We start from the raw sequence: 23,654 nt of genomic DNA on the forward strand, positions 1-23,654 counted from the left end.
TGTGTGTCAACCAGTTTGATGACAGCTTCTCCCGTATCAAACCGGCCCTTTCTGTCAGGGTCCCCCCTTGGGTGCGTCGCACAGCGGGAGGGACCAGGCCAACTATCTACTGTTCCTTGCGGCCCAGCGTCAGTTGACGGCAGGTGCGCTGTGGGATTATTTTCACATATGGCGACAAGAATGCCGTTTGGAGGGGTGGATAGAGAGAATGTTGAGGGAGGGGCTTGTTTTGCAGTTCGCACAACCCCACCCTTCGTTCTCAGCAGGGTATCTGCAGGTTTAGCCCAGTCAGATTTAAGGCTTTTTAAGACTTTTTAATGCCACTCAGAATTAAATTTAATACCAATTTCACAATAACAAAATGGCAAAAATCATGCAACGACACCAATTAGTTTAAATTTAGGGACACGTTGGTCCAAAGATGTTTATTAAAAAATAACTTGGAAACTTAAAAATCTTGAACTTAAAGGAGTAACTGGATTGGATGAATTTCAACAAAGGGGTGAATAGCAAATATAGCTATACAAAATATACCAGGGGCCAAGCAGCAAGTGCAACAGCCACATTTCCGTCAGAACACATACTACCATAGGACTGATACCTGTAAGAACACATGATTATCACCAATGGGACTGATACCTGTCAGAACACATAACTATTACCACCCTCCCCAGGGTATCAAAAAAGTCAACCAACAAACTAGATTCTTGTGCCGGATCTCCTCTCTGGTAAACAAGAATACCCTGAAGACTCTAACAGGAGCACTCATTCAAGGGTACTACGACTATGCTTGCACCTCATGGTACCAAAGCACCTCAAAGGCCCTAAAAACAAGATTACAAACATCACAAAACAAACTGGTCAGACTACTGCTTAACCTCACTCCTAAAACCCACTTTACCCCTGCCCACATTCAAAACCGCTCTTAAAGAGCACCTACGGGAGGCTGCAATTAGAAACTGGGCACCGTAAATGTCCAACGCCCCCCCCCCCCCCCCTAATGTACAGTCTCCTCCCCATCATATGTATATATTTTCTGTTAGGATCTCTGGGTAACAGTACTGTATATTTGCATATGTCACAAATGTAACAGTACAGTTACTATGAATTGAAAATGGGGGACCCTGATGTAAACAAGACGAAAGTCTCTCTGGTCTGCATCCCCTTAACAATTGTGTGTATTGATCTGTTATCTGTTAATAAAGTTTTTCATTTATTCATCCAGTCGTTTTGTTTTTGTGGTTTGGTTGAATGAATGAAAACTTTGTTTAACAGATTGCAGAATGGGTACAATACAGTACGGCTCAATACACACAATTGTTAAGATGATGCAGACCAGAGAAAGACTTTAGTCTTGTTTACATCAGGGTCCCCCATTTTCAATTCATAGTGACATTTATGACACTCAACATACATGACATTTATGGCATAGGGACATACAGGTATATAGTACTGTTACATTTGTGACATATAAGATATGCAAATATACAGTACTGTTACCCATAGATCCTAACATACATATGATGGGAGGATACTGTACATTAGGAGGGGGTGGGTGGGAGGAAAAAATACATAGTGGGTGACTCTCATCGAACATAAACACAAACGTGTCCTTGTTTACATCCGTGAATAGATTATTTTCAAGTTAAGACCTCAGCTTCAAGTGTTGGCGTGGAGCCGCATGTTATCCAGACTTCTGTTGGTGCAGATGTTATAGTCCTACCTGAGATGGCGGGGCCGAAAAGAAATTCGAAATAGTAGTTTGCAGGCGCCGTTTTTGCAGAGGTACGCTTAGCGCTGCTCAGCATGTGCGACTCGACTGCTCTTTTTTTGTTGTTGCAGCAGGCCTCGTAATGGTCTTTGACTGGGACCAACCATGGCGCAAACAGTGGATTGTCGAGCCAGTTCTCGTTGAATTGGCACTTTCCCATATTAACGAGTGCAAATGCTAAACGTAACGTAACGTTATCGCTTCCGCTTCGCCTTGCTAACGTTAGCTAGACTCCACTGAAATTGTTCCCGGCCAACATAAGGACCCGTGTTGGTTCCGCCCCATTCCGGTCTGCGTGATGCTACAACGCGGTCAATAAAAACTCCCGACTTTATCTCCCGTTAACCGTACTTCCCCAGATTTCATAATAAAACATGACATGGCATTTTATCTTTCCTTTCTATGGCATTTTTAAGACCTCTGAAAATGGATTTAAGACATTTTAAGACAAACTAAGGCCTTAATTATTGATAAACCAATTTAAGACTTTTTAAGACTTTTTAAGGATCCGCGGACACCCTGTCTCAGGTTTGGTGCCGACCCTATTGTCAGGGTCAGAAGCAGTGACAGCCCTGGCCGACGAGATCCAATCTCTGTTGGCGAAGCAGGCCGTCGTCATGGTTCCGAGAGAGGACGCGATGTCAGGCGTCTACTCCCGTTATTTTCTGATACCCAAGAAAACAGGGGGGGTCAGACCTATACTGGATCTGTCCGCGTTCAATCGATTGATTGTAGTGAGACCGTTCAGGATGTTGACCGTCAAACTCCTTCTGCTTGCTGTCAGAAGGGGAGACTGGTTCACCTCCATAGACCTGAAGGATGCGTATTTTCACATCCCGATTTTCCCTCCTCACAGGAAGTTCCTACGGTTCCTGTTTCAGGGCGTAGCGTACGAGTACCAGAGGCTGCCGTTCGGCTATTCTCTGGCTCCCCGCACATTCACCAAGTGCGTGGCGACTGCGCTGGAGCCTCTACGTCGTCGGGGGATACGGGTTCTATTCTATCTCGACAACATTCTACTCCTCAGTCGTTCGGAGGAGGTTGCCAGGTCTCATACCAGGCTGGTGGTGGAATTCCTCACCAGGCTGGGTTTTGCTGTGAATTGGAAGAAGAGTACACCTCTTCCCAGTCAACAGGTGGAGTACTTGGGCTTGACGTTGAGGTCGAGGCCCATGATTGTAACCCTCTCGGAGCAGCGCCGGGTGTTTCCGTCTGAGAGGGACGGTCACGGCGCTGCAAGTGATGAGTCTGCTCGGTATGATGGCATCTGCTCACACGGTGGTTCCTCTTGGCCTCCTCTTCATGAGGAGGATACAGAGGTGGTTTTTCTCTATGAGAATAGATCCGGTGAGGGACAAATGGAAACGGTTGGCAGTTCCTTTGTCGATATGGGGAGATCTCGCCCATTGGAAGAGGCTGGGTATCCTCACCATTGGGGTCCCCATGGGCAGCAGGCGCTCACACGTCACGGTCTTCACCGACGCCTCTCTCACGGGTTGGGGAGGGACGTGTCGGACCCACGCAGTGGGGGGCAGCTGGACGGAGGTTCATGCTGGCCCATCTACCCCGCACATCAATGTGTTGGAATTGAAGGCGGTCCTCCTGGTCCTCAAACGGTTCGACCACCTGGTGGTAGGCGAGCACGTTTTGGTCAGGACAGACAGTATGACGGCAGCGGCGTATATCAACAGGCAGGGTGGGACTTGTTCCATCCGCCTGCTCCGGGCAGCGGTCGCTTTGGCTATGGGCATCTCGCAGGCTGCGCAGTCTGAGGGCGCTCCACATCCCTGGTGCAGAGAATATGGGCGCGGATATGATGTCTCGGCCGGTCCTCGTTAAGACAAGTGGGAACTCCGCCCCGACATAGTCAGACAGATCTGGGATCGGTTCGGGGAGGCCTCGGTAGATCAGTTTGCGAGCCAACGCTCTCACAAGTGCCCCTTGTGGTTCTCGGTCAGTCGAGCAGATCATCCCCCCTTGGGGGTGGATGCCTTCTTGACCTTTCCATGGCCGCCCGGTCTTCTGTATGCTTTTCCTCCTGTACAGCTGTTGGGTCAGCTGTTGGAGCGGATACGGAGGGAGCGCAGGACGGTGATCCTGGTCGCGCCGGACCGGGGCACGGCAGTGTGGTTCCCGGTCTTGATCCAGCTTCTGGTCGCTCCTCCTTGGGTTATTCCTTGGTCGGCGACGGCCCTCTCGCAGCACAACGGGTCACTGTTCCAGTACCCGATGTTGGGCCAACGCCTGTTGGTGTGGCTGGTGGGAGGGTAAGTCTGGAGAGGATGGACCCTTCTGTGGTTGATACCATCCGGAATGCACATGCTCCCTCCACTGTCGCGCTTTACGCGGGCAGATGGCGTATATTCCAAGAGTGGTGTAAGGCGGGGGGCCGGGACCCAGTCTCCTGCCCCCTGGATGCTGTCCTGGGTTATCTCCAGTCTCTCCTTGGTAGACTGTCGGCTTCGACGGTGAGGCTATATGCGGCGGCTATATCCTCCTATCATGAGGGGAATGTCACTAATGCAATCTTGTATGGGGGGGTGCTAAAGGTGAGCGATAAAGTGGCAGTCAGGAGAATGAGGCTGGCAGGTCACTGCCAGAGACACCATGAGATGCCAACCAGCAAACTTGTGCTGTGGGAACCAACACACGGGCATCGATCACGAGGACGTCGCACATTAACCTACGTGGACGTACTCAGGAGAGATGCGGGAACAGAAAGCACCGGCGAGCTAGCCAGATGCATGGAGGATCGGGATGACTGGAAGCACCGATGGAGGGCCCGTCCGAGGACGACCTAGATAGATAGATATGAGGGGTTTGAGGGGAATGTCTTGTTCAGCCGGTGCAACGCTCTTTGTCTCCGACTTGGGATCTTCAATTGGTCCTTGTCGGTTGTCCTTGGCCCTGTTTGAGCCGCTCGAGCAGGCGCCGTTGGGACAGCTGTCTTTCAAGACCGCGTTCCTGCTGGCTGTCACCTCCGCTAAACGCGTGAGTGAGCTCTGTGCTCTTTCGGTACGTCCAGAGTGCCTGTCTTTTCGGGCCGATTGCGGTGCCACTCTGCGACCTAATCCTGCTTTCATGCCTAAGAATATCCGGAGTTCCTTCCGCTCCCGGGATATTGTGGTTCAGGCGTTTCGTCCTCCTCCTCACACTAGTGAGTTAGATGCAGGCCTTCACCTGTCATGTCCGGTCCGTGCTTTGGGAATTTACCTCAGCCGTACTCAGGACTTCAGGGTTACCGATCAGCTTTTTGTCTGTCACGGTGGTTCTCGTGCCGGTAAGGCACTGTCGAAACAGCGTCTGTCCCATTGGTTGTGCGAGGGCATTGCCCTCTGCTACACGTTGGCTGGGCAGGATCCCCCTGGGGGCGTCAGGGCGCACTCCACTCGTGGGGTGGCTGCCTCTGCCGCTCTCCTGGGTGGGGCCTCGATGGAGGACATCTGTGCTGCAGCTTCATGGTCCTCCCCGGGCCCCTTTGTAAGGTTTTACCTCATGGACATGACCGGGGGTTCTGTCTCCCAGGCGGTTCTGGGGTCTGTGGCCTTTCCTGCTTCCCGTCCTTTGGTAGGGTAGCAGGAGTGTGTGGGTATGGGCCACAGTGTGTTAGGTCACACGTGGTTCCGCCTGTGCTGTGTGTTCAAGGGGTTCTAGTTCCCTCTTGCTCGCACTCAGGTGGAGTTGACTGCGCCCCCCCTTCATTAGGAAGGATGGGGTGACGGGGCTCCCCAAACCCCTTGATGTGGGCTTACGGGTCCTCAGGGGGTGCATCTGTCGAGCCTCGTGTCCGCTCTAACCCATATCTCGATAGGCTTAAGAGCGGGACGCGATGGCCAAGTACGATAATATAACGTAAGGTTATGTATATAACCTAGTTATATGAGTACTGGCTAAGCGTCCCGCTCTTAAGCGGCCCTGAGTTCCCTTTTGAGGGATCTTTTACTGGAAACGGGATTTTTGGCGAGGAAGAGTGTTTGGTGACCATGCCTACTGTCTTATAGGCTACGCCTCCATAGGGGCGGGACCCGGCAGGTGTAGGTGTACTTGTTTTTTTCGTTGATGGAGTACAATAGGTACATGAGATGAGGTATATCTCGATAGGCTTAAGAGCGGGACGCTTAGCCAGTACTCATATAACTAGGTTATATACATAACCTTACGTTAACTCTTTCACTACCACACTATCATGACTTTGTGTGTTTGCCACAAGACAGAGTCATTGACATAACAAAAGAGCCTGACGCAAGGTGTTAATGTCCCCAGAGAGAGGGGGCCATGGAATACAATGCATTATGGGTAGGGTTGTAGTTGTTTAACACACAAGTGTGAAACTCTCCAGAAGGTTCCAAGGCCATTTTCTCTGTCCAAGGCCATTTTCTCTGAATACGTTTTTGTGACATCACCATGATTCATAGGAAGTAGCTTGAAAAGTATCCCACCAAAATGTTCAAGTGATGGCTTATTTTGAAGGTATGAATCTGTACTTTCATAATATGTAAAAAATAAAAATAAAATTGACGTTGCCTCAACAAGTCCCTCCTATCCACGGCTAGGCACATTTTTTTCCCCTTGAAAACGAGGGCTTTTCAAGATGCTATAAAACGAAAAACAATCCGCTTCGACAATGTTGACTGGAAAATGAGTCATTGATAAGCGACGGGCAGATTAGACACATTTAAAACATAGATTTTAACGCTAACATTGAAGTGGATGGTGGGCATTCAAGCACTAAATCGTGCGCCCCCTGCTGGCACTGAAAGAGTTAAAGGGTACAAATAAAAAGATTCCTACACCAGAATGCAGGAAATGAAGTCTTCGTAACAAAAGATTTCTTGGTGGGGGACCCCCAGACCCCCTGCTTAAAAAGTGGCCTGACTGGGGCTATATTTCGCACTATATTTCCTGGCCTGAATTATTTCCCCAGTCCGGCCCTGGTTAAAAGCCTCCAATGCTTATTAGTGTGTGTGCGTTTGAACGTTTGCATGTTTCAACCATACATTTCCATTTATAAGAAAAAAATTACAAAATATATAATTTTTTTTTACCTCCTATAATAGTGGGTGTCGCAGCCTGAAAACTTTGGGAACCCCTGATATACAGGAGGGTCTACCGGCTAGTGCAAGACAGTCAAAGCTATTCCCTTTATAAAGAGTAATGAAACACATTTATTATTTTATTTTCCATCTATCAGACTCTTCAAGAATGTATGTTAGAATACCTCACTTTATTATGGTAAAGGAAAATCACAGATTGGAGCTTTATGGAAGGAATGAGAGGAGGGAAAGCTATGGACACATACACAGAGACAGACAACTGTGCCGCAACAGAGGAAAGACAACAAGAGAAAATAAAGACAAGAAAAGTAACATACTGATATCCTGATCTGTGGGCTCCTCCTTCAGCCCAGTGGAAATATCCATGGTTGGGTCTAGTCTGTCCTGGTCCCCTTCTCTCTTAATCATCAGTAGGTCGCTGAGTGGATCTGGAGCAGAGGGAGACAGCAACTAAGTACTTACAGTAGAGCTGCCGTGATTACCGCATTACCGTGGTATCGTTGTTACATCACGCCCACCGCAGAGTTTAGCTGAATAGCGCATCACCGCTGTTTTTTATAATAATACTCTCAACCAAAGCAACGGAACAATTTTGTTTGACAGTCGATTCTGCCAATTACGTCACACCGCTTGCACCCGCCTCTGCTGTTACCACCAATCGGCAAGCGCGTATTAGTTTTTTAGTTCCTGAATGTCAGCCATTGATCAGAGCTCACAACACGGCTAATAACGTTAGCTCCCCGCCAGAGTGGATTACCATCGCTCCTCAGGAGTACTAAACGAGGCATAATGATTTTACTGCAACGAATATTATAATAAAAGCCCTTCGTTCTATACACTTGTCTGATTGAAAACTTTATTAACAGACCGCAGAATGGGCACAAGTAACTCAGCACGCTCTGAGCAAAAAAAGGAACTGAGATATGAATTGAGTAATGCTTGCCTTGCTATGGTCCGGTAAATACGCTGATGTTATTGAACGTGTAACTATATAACCTTAATGCCACAAAACGAATGCCTTTGGTAGTAACTTTATAATAATAAGAAGAAGAAAGGGTCGGGAGGTTAACCGCCGGGCGCTACCACCCATGCCCCCGACACCGAGTGAACAGCGCACGACCAGAGGGGAGACTTCGAATCCGCGTTTCACTTTCAATAACGAATGCGTGCTTGCCGAATCCCAAACAATATTCATGCTGCAAAGTCATCCTCTAAAGATAGACATTTAGACTAGAGGCAGGCTATATGCTATAAAGAGTAGACTACTAAAAAAATTAAAAATTAAAATGCATTCAAATTCTTTTTTTGTGCGATAACCTCTGCGGTAGGAAATATTTTGCAAATTTGTGCGGTAAGGAAAACATCAATACCGCGGCAGCTCTAACTTACAGTAGCATGGAAAAGTATTTGCCCAGTTTCTGATTTCCTCTGTAATTACATCCTCCTTCCTATTGACCCAAGATGGTGGCGCATGCAGGGGACGAAATTAACTTTGACTCACCGGCCAGTGGCGGGTAGATGGAAATAATCTACCCGCCAAGCATATTTCTTACAAGCCAATTTTTTTATTTTTTTAATAAAATATATATATTATATAATCATACTTGTAGTTGTATTATCTGCGAGACATCGCCACCACGCAAAAAGTCAAAATGCTCGCCATCTGCAAACAGCTCCACTGTCTTGTGTGTATACTCGAGTAGCCTCCAGCTCCAGCAAGGATTCTCCGGTGCTGCAGCTGGACCCTATACTCTACATTCAGCATGCAAGGATTCTCCGGCGCTGCAGCTGGACCCTATTGGTATAACGTTACTGTGCTTTGATCAAATCACATTCAGCATGCCCTCAGCTAGAATACGCATTGAATCAATGTTATAAGACATTGATATCAGGAGCTATCTGTAGCTACTGCTAGCCCGCTAGATAATGTTAAGACAACGCCTCAGTGAACTATTTAGTTTACTGGGACATATAGAGCTAACGTGAGCTAACGAGCGAATGGAGGTATTATGCACTACTAGACTATTGCTGGAGCATTTGTTGATATCAGCAGCTATCAGTAGCTAGCCAGCTAGATACCGTTAGACAATGCCTCGTCATGTATTAAACTAAAAGTGAATAGTTGACTGGGTCATTGTTTAAACAGTAACGTTAGAGGTCCGCTCTAGACTAGAGCAGACTGCCTCTGTGTTGATACGAGCAGAAGCCAATAGTATCCCGCTGCAGGACTGGGCGGATATGACTCGTTGCCACGGGTTTTTTCAAAATAAGAGTATCATATGAACCGAATGTTGCTAACTGCCGGAGCCATCGATATTATGACTGTAGCTGCGCTTGGGGCGGAAATGAGACCCGCACAGGATTTTCAAAATAAGAGTATCGATATGAACTACACGCCAGGTGGCGGACAGACCTCTCAGTGGCCCTCGCCAAACGTAAAAACTGCCCGCCAATGGCGGGTGGCAGGCTTTAATTTCGTGCCCTGGGCGCATGCACAACACAAAGGGAAACAGCAAGCGCTCAGGGGCTCAGGAGGTAGAACGGTCATCTGGTAATCAGAAGGTTCCTGGTTCGATTCTATTTCTGTCTCCACTCTCCACAGTATAAACAGGGACCATCATTTTGGAGTCAGACAAAAAGATTAGCAATAATAATAAATTTTATACAATGCAAATATCTTGATTCTGATTGGCTGAAACATTCAAGTTAGCCGTTGTTATTTCGTATAACACTCCACGTGACCCCAGATCCCTCCCACAAACAATTTTTTTTTCTTTTTTCTGAATGAGTCTGAATGAGTCCGCCATAGATAGACAAATGGAAGTATGAATATCTTTTGAAAGAATACTCCAAAAAAGATATTCAACTGGAATATGTTAGTTTGTTACACATATGTTGGATTATGTAATTGGTTTGTCATGACCCAAACAAAAGAAAAATAGCGGACTTTAAAAAAATATATATATTTGATTGATTTCTGGCACGTTAGACATGTTTCTTGGTAGATAGGAATTTGATAGGGTAGATCTGGGGCAGAGGGAGACCGCAAAATAAAGTGCACCAACTAGTTAGGCTACATGTGAACAGAGTTTGATGAGATGAAAGAATGAGAGACAAAGCTATGGAGACAAAGACATACAAATATGATAGAGCAGAGAAAGGAGAAGACAGAATCAAGATAAGAGAAAGAAAGGTAACATACTGATATCCTGGTGGTCTGTGGACTCCTCCTTCATCTCAAAGGAAGTATCCTTGGGTGGGTCTAGTGTGTCCTGAGCCTCTTCTTTTTTAATCATCAGTTGGAGCAGGGTGTCTACAGGCATTAGTAAATTCAGATTAAGACCTTTTAACACTTTGGATGCCCAACCCGAGTTTTCTCGGGTTTACCCCCTGCGGGTTGAATGCCCATAACGAGAATATTCGTTTTTTCTCTCTTTTTTTTTTATCAGCGATCTGAATTCATATTTCATCAACCGAGTCTACCGTTGGTAAATCAGCCACTCCAGGCGCTCAGATGTGAAAAAAGCGCCCCCTATCGTCTCCCAGATGGTAATTCACCCCTTTGGATTGGACTCAATGAAAAGGCATGAGAAAAAAAGACCCGGACTCCACATTTTACTTCTCACGCATGTGACCGGAGTCGATCAGCTTCATTCTGGACCCTCAGAGCAGCGGGGATTATGTGTTGTACAGTATACGCGGTGGATCAATAAAAGGATCGATTTTCGGAATGGCGATCAGGAATTGGAATAATCCATTTGGATACCATCTGATCTCAGGTAAGGAATCTATTTTACCAGTATTAGGATAATCAGACCCGTTTTCACAGAGATATAAGCTTTTTCTTTTTTTTGTGATATGGCTGTTTGACTCTAAGAGCGATCAGGAACTGAGAGAATCGATTTTCAGCGTGCGGCACTAGCGTGCACACGTACACATATACTATCGATAATCTAGCGTTTATTTCAAAACGATTCATAAATAGGCCGACAAATGACAACGTTCTAGAATATTACAGTACAGGGCGATCATCATGGAATCCTCTTTTTTTTCGTGAAAACGAGGAGTTTTCTACATGCTATGAAACAGAAATGAACCGATAAAAAAACAATCTGCTTCGACAATGTTGACTGGAAATAGGTCATTGATAATGCGACAGGCAGATTAGACACATAATTTAAAACATAGATTAGGCGATATTAATGCTAACATTGAAGTGGATGTGGGCATTCAAGCACTAAATGTGCGCCCCCTGCTGGGCATTCAAAGTGTTAATGCCACGGTTTAATTACATTTACATATTTTTCTTATATAAAGAAACACCCACTTGCGGTCATAAGCAGTAGCCTATCGGTAAAATTTTTTAAGCTGATGATTTGTTACATCCCTACAGTAAAGAGTAGTGTTGTAAAAAATATAGATTTTTCGATACATATCGATTCAGAATATTTAAAACGGTTTCAATACGCATTTCCCGCAATATCGATATTTAATTATTCATAAAAAATAAAATAAAATATATATATATATTTTTTTGTATAAGGAAGTTGCATTGTTCATTTCAATACCTGTAATAGTACAGTAGTCCACACACACACACGTGCATTCAGTTAAGTTGGAATATGACTGTAATACAAACAGTTCAGTTTGTCAGGTACATGCAACACAGATTACAGTGTTTACATCTGTCTGCTTGAGAAAATACCATGTTCTGCAATAAAAATTATTGAAGTGAGATGAACAGACTGAACTTTATTTTATTAGATAAAACATGTTGACAGTTTTACTTTGCAATTGAAAAAAGGTAATAAATTAAATTTGATAAAATTATATATTTTTTTAATGTCATATGTTATGTAGTGATGCACGATATATCGGCCGCCGATATAATATCGGCCGATATGGCCGTTTTTTTACACATCGGTATCGGTCCGATATCAAGATAGGGCCGATATTACAAAAAAAATAAAAATATAAATAATTTTTTTTTATTTTTTTATCTTTTTTTATTTTTCTTTTTACATGTTTTGGCATTAAATAGTTTCAAAATATCAGTAATTTCTGAAAATAAGTTACAAAAGTAAAGAAATTATGCGTTTTGGAAAATAGCTCTTTATTTGATTATCATAAAAAAGTGTTTTCTATACAGAGATATCGACATCGGTAAATATCGGTATCGGCCAGAACAGCAATATTAATATCGGTTATCGGTATCGGCCACAATTTTCACATCGGTGCATCACTAATGTTATGATGAATTGAAAATGGGGGACCCTGATGTAAACAAGACAAAAGTCTTTCTCTGGTCTGCATCCCCTTAACAATTGTGTGTATTGAGCTGTACTGTATTGTACCCATTAGGCTTGGGCGGTATGACGGTATACCAGGGTATTTAGAAAACCAGACGGTATTGAAAATCAATACAGTCAAAATCACAGATGCGTTTCAGTTGACACTGAAACGGAGTTGACAGTGGTTGGTTGTAGTGCACACACGCGCCAGGCCCAGGGTTTCCGTTTAAAAAAAATTGTTACCGGTCTCAGTGTCTGGTAGATTTCAATCTACCGGACAAATGGGATCAATTCCGGTCAGAGTTTATTGAGCTTAAAAACAATTGATAGGCAGGCTATATAAAGAATGACATCCTCAAGGCATTTATAATATTTTAACTTAAAACTAGGCTACTTTTGCGTATATATAGTCATTAATATATTCCAAATAAAATAAGTCCCTCGAGACTTCGTGCTGCTGCCGACTTGAGGTGTCGGTGGGCTGTCTGCCCGACATTAATAAACAGCAGTCTGTTATAATCACATTTTTATGAGCTAACGAATTCCGTTATATTGGACATTTGTATTAATTATATCAAGCGAAGAACTGAGAAATTTGGCAGAGAGAGACGGCAACATTATCGTGGGTTTGCGTGATGACTATCTCCACCTCCCAACGACTTCAGTGCTGGATTTGCGAGAGCATGCAGCTGCAGAGCCGCAGAGCCAGCTGTGTTTTCAGGTCCGGTCGGGGGACCGCTCAGCAGCGCCCCCCACCCAACAGCTGAATTGCCAATGGCTGAATTGGAGTACTGCACTGTGCGGGCACAGCTCTGTGGATTCTGCGGCTCTGCAGCTGCATGCTCTCGCAAATCCAGCACCAAGCTCCCGCTGACAACATCGTTGTCATTATTAGACCTGCTTGGTGAAGCATCAATGAAACAAATGTAATGATTGTTTCGTTCATCGCATAGGCTATTTAATTTTAGCCTATTTTAATACAATTCAAATAATCAAATTGTGCTTAGAGGGAATTATTTTCACCGGACATTATTGCCCCTTTTCCACTGCATGGTACCTACTCTACTCTACATTTTCGGTTTTCCATTACCAAAGTACCTGGTACCAGGTACTTTTTGGGTACTTTTAGTCCCTGCTCTGTCAAGGTTCCAAGCGCGTGCTAAACGGGTAGAACTGGTACCAGAAAAGTCACGTGAAAAACTGCATACCACTGATTGGTCAGAAGAGAGATGCGTCACACGTTGGAGCCAGAGCGTCCTGGAAAAAACTGAAAACCCGCCATCTTTAAACTACCTCGCATGAACTCCAAAGAAGAAGACGAAGTGACACTGTGACAGTTCATATAGATATATATTTTTATATATATATTTATATTGTATAGTTTTACATACAATATAAAGCATTTCATAATGGCAGCTCGCAAAATAGATCCGTGGTCGTTCGAAGAGGTGCAGACGTTCCTCGGTTTGATTGCTGAGCTAGATGGAGCGACGCGGAACGAAAAAGTGTTTAAAACCATAGCTACACTGATGGCCGACCATGGCTTCCAAAGGTCTTTCCAGCAGTGCAGGGAGAAGTTAAAAAAATTAAAAAGTGACTACAAGAATATTAAGGACCACAACGGCCGAAGTGGGGCGAACAGAAAGAGCTGGAAGTGGTTCGACCAGATGGATGCGATATATGGCCATCGACCTGCGAGCAATCCCAGGGCGAGCTGTATTGATACCCTCGATACTACCCCCGCTGAGGAGCTTTTAGAGTCCTTGATGGAGGCTGGCAATGGTAAGTTATTTATTATTATTTAACGTTCACTCTGTACTCTGCTTGAAAGCTTCGTTTTATTTAGTTACTTGAACACGTTACGTTCAAATGTCTTGTTCTTGACCAAGTATGGTTGTCAATATTCCAATTTACAGTTTTGCTTGTACAGGTGTACAGTGTCCCACCCCACCCACCCAACCTCCTCCAATGTACAGTCCCCCCCCCCCCCCCACCTACCCTCCAATGTACAGTTTCTACGTCAAATGTATATACTCTCTTTTCTGGACTCTTTTGGTATCACAAACAGTACTGTATTTGCTAAATCTGATGTCATAAATGTATAGATGTAGCAGTACTGTCTATCTGTGTGTCATGTATGTCATATATGTTATGATGAATTGAAAATGGGGGACCCTGATGTAAACAAGACGAAAGTCTCTCTGGTCTGCATCCCCTTAACAATTGTATGTATTGTACTGTACACATTCTGCAATCTGTTAATAAAGTTTTCAATCAATCAATCAATTGTGGTTGCTGTTTCGTATTGTGTTGCAGTAGTTCATTTAATTAACAAGTAATTTCTATCTTTTTTTTTGTTTCAAGATCGCGATATGGGCAGTTTGATGACCTGCGAAGAGACCACTCCGGATCCGTTTGTACCAGAACGGGCGTCGACACAGACACCGTCAACCTCCAGCAATGATTCAGCACCGCAGCGTGTAGCAGGTAGATGGCAAAACACCTGGAAGTGTACCATTTCATTTTACTTTTACGATGAGGTCAATTAAACTCAAGATATAACTGTATACCCTCCCTGTACAATATAATTATGTACTCTGTACTAGAATAGTATATAATATGATTATTATACTTTAGAAACTATATTGATATTGTGAACATACACTATGAATTGAAAATGGGGGACCCTGATGACGTAAACAAGACAAACGTCTTTCTCTGGTCTGCATCCCCTTAACAATTGTGTGTATTGAGCCGTACTGTATTGTATCCATTCTGCAATCGGTTAATAAAGTGTTCAATCAATCAACATCATTTCTCAATGGTACATTGGCTGTTCTCAGAACAAACGCCAATGCAGTTAATAGGAGGGGAAGAAAAAGCTTACTCTTCTAGTCTGTAAATCTATTTTCTGCACTAAAAGTAAGAAACTGTATTGAACATAATATACTTGCATAACAATGCTTTGAATGTGAGTCTCAAGCGCCAAATTTGGGTATTTACCAAAAAAGGAATCGACAAATCGTGGTTTGTTTAATAACCACCTTTGTTTTTTCCAGGGAAGAGGAAGCGATCCAGGGAAGAGGTTTCCTGCACACCATGCACGCATCAGATGTGGAACAGCAGCATCTAAACCGTGCACAGCAGGAGTTAGACCAAGCTGATGCCACACGTGCAAGGGAGGAGGAAGCAGCCTTGCGGAGGGAGGAGAACGCTTTTTAAAGTGTGTCCTATTTCTATAAAGCGGTCTAATAATAACGTTAGGCCACTGACGAGTTGAATTTAAGAAGAATTGTACAGTGTTTAGAGTGTGTGTAAGAGCCGCATTCAAGCTTATTTGTTTTGATTAATTGTGAACCTGTATTAATACTTTTCTCTGTTGCAGTGAGTGGGGTGCTTTGCTCAGGTGAATGGGGCGGGGCTGACGCTATAAGCCACAGGTGCGGCGTGTGACGGCTGAGCAGCAGGCAGCAGCAATACTGTCATTGACACGCAGCGCAGACGCAACCTTTTTGTTACTAAGATTATTAGGATCTCTTGTTTGTTATTGAGATTATTGGGATCTCTTGTTTTATTTCTATGTACGGTATTGTTTTCGTATTTTGTTCTTGCTGGACCATTAAAAGAGCAAAAGGAACAACAAAAGCGTGCAGTGGTTTCTGTTCTGCGACTGCGAGTCTGACACTGCTTCCCAACCTACAAGTGGAAGATTCAAATAGTTTATAAGACAAACCTGTTAGGATTTTGGCCACTACATCAAGTCAATGACAAGCTGCGATTGAAGAGCACGGATTATTGGGATCCGAAGGAACGAAAAAGGATTGGAGGATCAAACGGGTCCAAATTGGAACGGAAAGCGCCGGCCCGACGCGCGGCTACAAACAGAGGAAACGCCGGCCTGACGGCTGTAAACAAGCAAACAAATAATTGAGGTATGTGTTTGCAAAAAACCAACGCCACACGAATAATTATTCGTTTGGAATAAATGCCAGGATTATTACTAAGCAAACTTCACCTCTGATAACGATGTTTATGGACAGTGAATATTTTATTTTGTGCTGGTGACATATCGTGGATAAAGAGAGCAGCCAAGGAAACGCCGGCCTGGCGTGCGGCTGTAACCAAACACACAATTGAGAAAGACAAGGATAATGAAATAACCAGCCACTGTTGAAGACCTTTTGGATTCATTTGTTTGTTTATTCTGAATTAAAATGGCGAGTTCAGACGCCCGTTAATGACATATGAGGCGCAGCTGCGCGCATCCAAATAGGATGGCAGACGCACGCTCAACGAGGTCTCACTCTTCCTCCCACCACTCCTCCTCTTCCTCCATACGCATCAACGCGGAGGCAGAGAGACGATATTTATTGGCCAAAGCTTCTATGTTACAAGAAAAACATGCCATTGAAAAACAGGAACAAATGTTAAAAAAAAAGAGAGAAACATTAGAATTACAAGGTCAAATAGCAGCCAGCACAGCCAAAATTGACTATCTTAAAGACATTGAATTACGAAGGTGCCGCCCTGCACGGGCTGAAGCAGCAGCTACTGCGCTGGTATATTCAAAGCCAGATGTGTCAATTCATTCATATGACATAGGTGCTCCAGCTGTTAGGAGCAAGGCAGGAGCACATTACTTGCCCTTTTTTAATGTTAACGATGGTAATGCTCACAGTTGGCCCGATGCTCAGCCAGATGACATTAATGACCAGCACCAGCCCCAACTAGTGCACAATATTCGACCTGTCATGCCCATGTCACCAACGCCTCTGTCGCCTCAGTCTTCGTTTAGGAAGTTCCGGTTCCCATGGGACCCCCCTGCCCAGTTCCCGTCCTCCACCTCGATGGTCATCAAGCGGCCCCGTACTTTCACCGACAGCCCTCTGCCACAGGCCTCGCCCCTCACTTCTCCCGCAAAAGCCGGGCCGCAAGAGAAGGACGGAGCCCACCCCTCTGCCCAACGGGAGGCGCCGCAGGTGCATTTCAGACGGGGACTTCCTGTGTCTTGGCCACATGGTTCTGAGGCCATCGCAGCAGCCAATAGGGAGGCGCCTGTTCTCACCACACCGGTCCAGAGTCCCTGTGAGGAAAAATCCAGAAGCCTGGCATCGGAGGAGAAGACCTCAGCAGGCATGAAGAGGGCAGAGGACAATACCTCAGCAGACATGAAGAGGGCAGAGGACAAGACCTCAGCAGATATGAAGAGGGCAGAGGAGAAGACCCCAGCAGATATGAAGAGGGCAGAGGACAAGACCTCAGCAGATATGAAGAGGGCAGAGGACAAGACCTCAGCAGATATGAAGAGGGCAGAGGACAAGACCTCAGCAGGCATGAAGAGGGCAGAGGAGAAGACCCCAGCAGATATGAAGAGGGCAGAGGACAAGACCTCAGCAGGCATGAAGAGGGCAGAGGAGAAGACCCCAGCAGATATGAAGAGGGCAGAGGAGAAGACCCCAGCAGATATGAAGAGGGCAGAGGACAAGACCTCAGCAGACATGAAGAGGGCAGAGGACAATACCTCAGCAGACATGAAGAGGGCAGAGGACAAGACCTCAGCAGATATGAAGAGGGCAGAGGAGAAGACCCCAGCAGATATGAAGAGGGCAGAGGACAAGACCTCAGCAGGCATGAAGAGGGCAGAGGAGAAGACCCCAGCAGATATGAAGAGGGCAGAGGAGAAGACCCCAGCAGATATGAAGAGGGCAGAGGACAAGACCTCAGCAGACATGAAGAGGGCAGAGGTCAAGACCCCAGCAGACATGAAGAGGGCAGAGGACAATACCTCAGCAGACATGAAGAGGGCAGAGGTCAAGACCCCAGCAGACATGAAGAGGGCAGAGGACAAGACCCCAGCAGATACGAAGAGAGCAGAGTTATGTGGTCACATAGGGGCCGGGGATAGCCAAACAGTACTCAAGTACATTGGTAACGAGCACACTAGGAAGAATGCTCTGATGTTGACCGTCAAAAAGCGCAAAGAGCTTTCCCCAGGTCACAGCCACACCCACTCGAGCAGCCAAAAGGTGAGCACTGAGCTAGGCGCTTTCAGGACCACACTTGGTGGACAGCTCCTCACATTGGAAGACCTCTCACAGGCAGAGAGGTCAGTCATCACCTATGTTCAAAAGCAATCCTTCCCAGTGGAAATGGCAGTGCTGGAAACCGCTCCATTCAGAGTGCAGAAGAACAGTAAGATCGATCCTATACTGGATGAAGGCCTACAAACCATCTTCTGCGAGAGATCTGACCTCTACGCCAGGACACAAGAATACCTTCTGCTACTCCAAGGAAGACCGAAATGGAGCACAGTGAGGAAAAAAAAGGAAAAAACTTTAACATTGGAGATGTCGTCCTGGTAGTTGACCCAACCGCTCCACGGGGGTCGTGGCCACTAGGCAGAGTACAGGAGACCAAGCCTGATGCAGGAGGTCTGACCCGTGCAGTGAAGCTCCAGACGAAAACGTCCATTATTGATAGGCCCATAGCTAAGCTGTGCCGCCTTCTGGAGAATGAGGAATAACAGTTCTTCATCAATCAACATCAAAAAGGGATGTAATGTATATACTTTATTTTTCTAAATTCATTTGTTGATAGTTATACAGCTCTCTTTATTCAGTTTGAGTAATTGATTCCTAGAGAACCCATAGACTGACGCATAGATATACACCCATAGACTAATACATATACATACACCCATGATACATATATATACACCCATAGACTAATACATAGACATACACGCATAGACTGATACATGGAGATATACACTCTTTGCCACTTTGGATTACAGTTTTTAGTTTTTTCTGATTTGACTGACCTAGCGATCATAAAGATCCCTCCTTAAGGCTATGTGCTAGTAACCTCTGGCCCTAGGATACGGTTAAAAATGAAGAATAACAGTTCTTCTTTCAACATCAACAAGGGATGTAATGTATATACTATATTTTCTAAATTAATTTGTTGATAGTTTTACGGCTCTTTATTTTTGTTTGAGTAATTGATTCCTAGAGAACAATTAGGGGCCGGTGTAAGAGCCGCATTCAAGCTTATTTGTTTTGATTAATTGTGAACCTGTATTAATACTTTTCTCTGTTGCAGTGAGTGGGGTGCTTTGCTCAGGTGAATGGGGCGGGGCTGACGCTATAAGCCACAGGTGCGGCGTGTGACGGCTGAGCAGCAGGCAGCAGCAATACTGTCATTGACACGCAGCGCAGACGCAACCTTTTTGTTACTAAGATTATTAGGATCTCTTGTTTGTTATTGAGATTATTGGGATCTCTTGTTTTATTTCTATGTACGGTATTGTTTTCGTATTTTGTTCTTGCTGGACCATTAAAAGAGCAAAAGGAACAACAAAAGCGTGCAGTGGTTTCTGTTCTGCGAGTCTGACACTGCTTCCCAACCTACAAGTGGAAGATTCAAATAGGTTATAAGACAAACCCGTTAGGATTTTGGCCACTACAGTGTGTTTACCCCAACACGCCTCGCCTGACCACAGATCATACATCTGATTAGCACTACACTCAGTATAGTACTACTCATTCATATATTCAAGATTCAAGATATTTATATGTCATATGCACAGTTAATAAACAGACAGTTACACCGTACAATGAAAACCTTACTTTGCTAGTCCACCCTTCATGAAGAGTCACAAAATATACTTATACTAGAATAAAAAATATTAAGAAAAAGTTGAATGCTAAAATAAACTCTTAAAAAGATAAAAAAAAGTATAAAAATAAGGCACAAGTGACAGAGCAACAGTATTGCACATTCAGTTCAGTGTAGCAGAAGGATATTTTTCTATATATTTTCTATGCATAATTTCATACCCAGTTTAATCACCTGTACTTTGTATATTACTATTGTACCTCAGTGTTACATTTGCACTCTGGTTGGATACCAAACTTCTTTTTTCGTTGTACTGTACTTGTGCTGCATGATTGATGTCAACAGTACATTTCAAATGGAATCTCCAGCTTCACCCACCACACAGTCTCATAAAATCCTGTGGGAAACACTGTCCCTGTATTGTAAATAGTTCATATGTGTGTTGTCACTACTGTATGTATAATTGTAAATAAGTTAATTTATGTGTTGTAAATAAATATTGTTAATATTTATTTACCTAATTTATGTGCAATCGTTTCATTTCAAATTCATAAAAAAAGGGGACATTTGTGGAAAAATTATACAAAAGATTGATTTATTTGTTCAACACAATTTACAATGTGTTAGTTACATTACAGGCTGAAGAGGTGAGTTTAAAGGTGATCAGGTAGTATGCAAGATTCAAGAGGTTTGTTTGTCATACATACCAGGGCATAGTGAAATGCGGTTGGCCATGCCCGCATTGACTGTGCAATAATACAGTAGTAAAATAGGCATGCAAAAAAAAGAAGGTAATAAGACATAAGATGTGCATGATAAAAATAGACATGCTAAATTCCTGAGAAGGCACCGGTTCCTATCTATGTACACTACAATTTTTACTTTGACATTTTTATGGCATTATCTACTATACTAGATATAGTAAGTTCAGGGATTAAAGCAAAAAAATATCTCCTGACTGAACTTTTTTCAGGCCAAGTCTATTCTTATTTTAACCTCCACTGTATTTCTTTTTAATAGCGTTAGCGTTTTAAGGGAGCCTACTTGTAGAGCCTACTGTCCTGACTGTGACTATATACCCTACTGTTGTGGTTGTTGTGCCAGGCAGGGAGGCGGTGTGCTGGAGAGCGTGAATGCAAGTCTTGTGGCTAGCTTCTGATTGATGGCGAGCTAGCACCCCTTTCCCATTACTTTGAACCATGAACTAAAAGGCTTGTTATCATACAAACAAGGGACTAAACACGTTTCGCAATTATGCCACAACAATGTGGAACGCCCTACCCACAGCCGTAAAAAGATTTGAATCCTCAGTGTTTCCCACAGGATTTAGTGAGACTGTGGTGGTGGGTGAACCTCTGCCCCTCCAGAGGGGTCCGGGGGCATGCCACCTCGGCTTTTTTTTTTTTTTTTACGTTTTAAAGTTAAATGCATCAATCTGGTGCACTTTGAGAGCAAAATTAAGAGGCTAGATCTATGATGATCTTTGTGCTCAAAACACAAAATCGACTAGACACTAGAGCAGTGGTTCCCAAACTGTGGTGCGCGCACCCCTTGTGGTGCGTGAGCGCCCTCTAGGTGGTGCGTGACATGAAAAGGCTAATGGTGGTAAAAAAAAACGAGTATTGTCGTGAACATTTTAATTAAATAAAGAAATTCCCTATCTGTTACAAAGGATCAGATTAAACCGAATATATATATTTATTTATTGATATATATTGCATAGTATTTGTATATCGTTTGATATCCCTTGTATATTCCTTGTACATATACACGGAATATCCCTTTAGTCCAGCCCATAATATTTCATTCTCCTATTGGACAGTGGTCCACCGGCGCCAGGGACCGGCCCCCGGAGCCAAGTTCAAAGTCACCGACACGACGTGTCTGGACATGCCCGGCCTTGCCCAGGGATACGGCGACAGAAATGAGAGTGGCACTATTTGTTCACCGTGCGTATAAATACGGCACAGGTGAATGTAGAAGCTCCTTAGCCCCTTACCTCCGTACCCTTCTTAGCCTTAGTATGTTACCCACTAAGTGAAGCCTCACCCACGATACAATGTGCGGTGAAGTATGGCCTGTTTGGCCTCAGAATAGAGCATCGAGACCGCGTGCGAATTAGTAACTGAATTGTCAGAGTTTGGCGCTATACCGTCGAGTGCGACATATTTCTATTGAGTCTTTAATAGTCTATTTGTGTATAGTGTATCGTGCGGTTAGAATTCTATAGTGACCAGCATCTCCAACGCTTTCTCGTATTAGCTAGAGTTCTTATCCAGGCTGGGCCGACCGCATGGCGCTTTCACCCGAGGAGACCTAGGCGAGAACCGTATGGACATGTACACTGGATTAATCTACCCGACGACTACATAGCCTTTGCGGCTGGAATATATTTGCTTTGGTCCCATGATTTATGGAGCGGATAATCGCAGACGCCTGCACGTGTTGGATTTACCCCGAGAGGAGTCAAGTCGAGTCGGCGCTCAGAGAGCCTGAGGCCGCCTAGCTTTCTTCACTGTAGAGCTACAGTCTACAAGAGAACCAAGCTGTATTCGTCTGTGGATCAAGAGACTACTGCACCGGCTTCTGTACCTGAAGTCTCCCTAGTCATCGTTGACCAGACGTCCCACTACCGACAGATCTTCTACCCCCTTGCTGGCTTACAACCAGTGGGAACCCCTTCCAGTATCTCCCGCTATTACTAGTGTACCATAGATATAATTCCCTAAGATTCAGGTTGTATAATTACCTCCTGCGTAACCAGAGAATGGACATTCGTTATTGATTTGCCTACGCATACTCCTTTGCCTTACAAGTGCATTCAAAGAATAATGTAAAGTATCCTATGTACCTTTTGCTCCATTAAATACTTGATTAATACCTTTGACTGGAACCGATTTCATTGTGGGAAGTGTTCATCATATTCATATATCGTGTACTGTATGGCCAGTAATTAAAGTACATAAAGCGGTAGTGGTTTAATGATACCATACTTATCAATAAAGTCAGGGAATTGTACCCCTCAGTTACACTATCCATAGTCGCCGTGGGAAGAGATAAAATTATAAATTAAATCTGTGCACGGAGACCAGCAACAATTTTTTCTAACAGAAACCCATTGGGGGGTGCGCGAGCTAGGTCGGGAGGTGACAGGGGGTGCACGGCCAAAAAAGTTTGGGAACCGCTGCACTAGAGCATACATTTGAGCCATCAAAGAAATTAAGCAAAAGTGGTTGCCCGTGTTGAACTAGTTTATTTTTTAGAGAAAAAAAAAATAGACTGGATTACTATTACGACTACTAGACTGGATTACTATTACGACACCAGTGCCAATACTACTGAAACATCCCTATTGGCAAACTTTATATATATAATTTTTTTTTTTTTAATATCAATTAAAATATTATAGATATAATCAAATAGACGGAAATCCGTCTCAAGACGGAACGCTTTAATGCCCGAGTAAGAATAGCATAATGTCTGAGTTAAAATGGAATTAAACTATTCAAGTAGCGCATCAGACATACATCCCTGCCCTCCTCTTCTACACACTCTACAGGCTCTGGGGCAGCTGCATCCCACTCATTGTCATAGGTCTCGCCATGACTCTCGCAAAGGTTATGCAGAGCACAGCAAGTCATCACCATAGATCCTATCAGTTTGACATCACAATCATTTCTTTTCAAGAGGCAACGCCATCTTCCCTTCAATCTACCAAAAGCATTTTCAACCACTACCCGTACTCTGCAGAACTTCTTGTTGTAGATCTGCTGTTCTGCCGTCAGCCGTCCAGTGTCCTGGAATGGTTTTAAAAGCCAGTTTTGCAAGGGATAGGTTAGTTAAATAGTTTATAATTAAATATACAAAAAGATACATTCACACTGTATTCTGCCTCATTTATTGATGAAACAATTGAACGTT

Source organism: Notolepis coatsorum, assembly GCF_963971535.1.
Source record: "Notolepis coatsorum genome assembly, chromosome: 7".
Lineage (NCBI taxonomy): Eukaryota > Metazoa > Chordata > Actinopteri > Aulopiformes > Paralepididae > Notolepis > Notolepis coatsorum.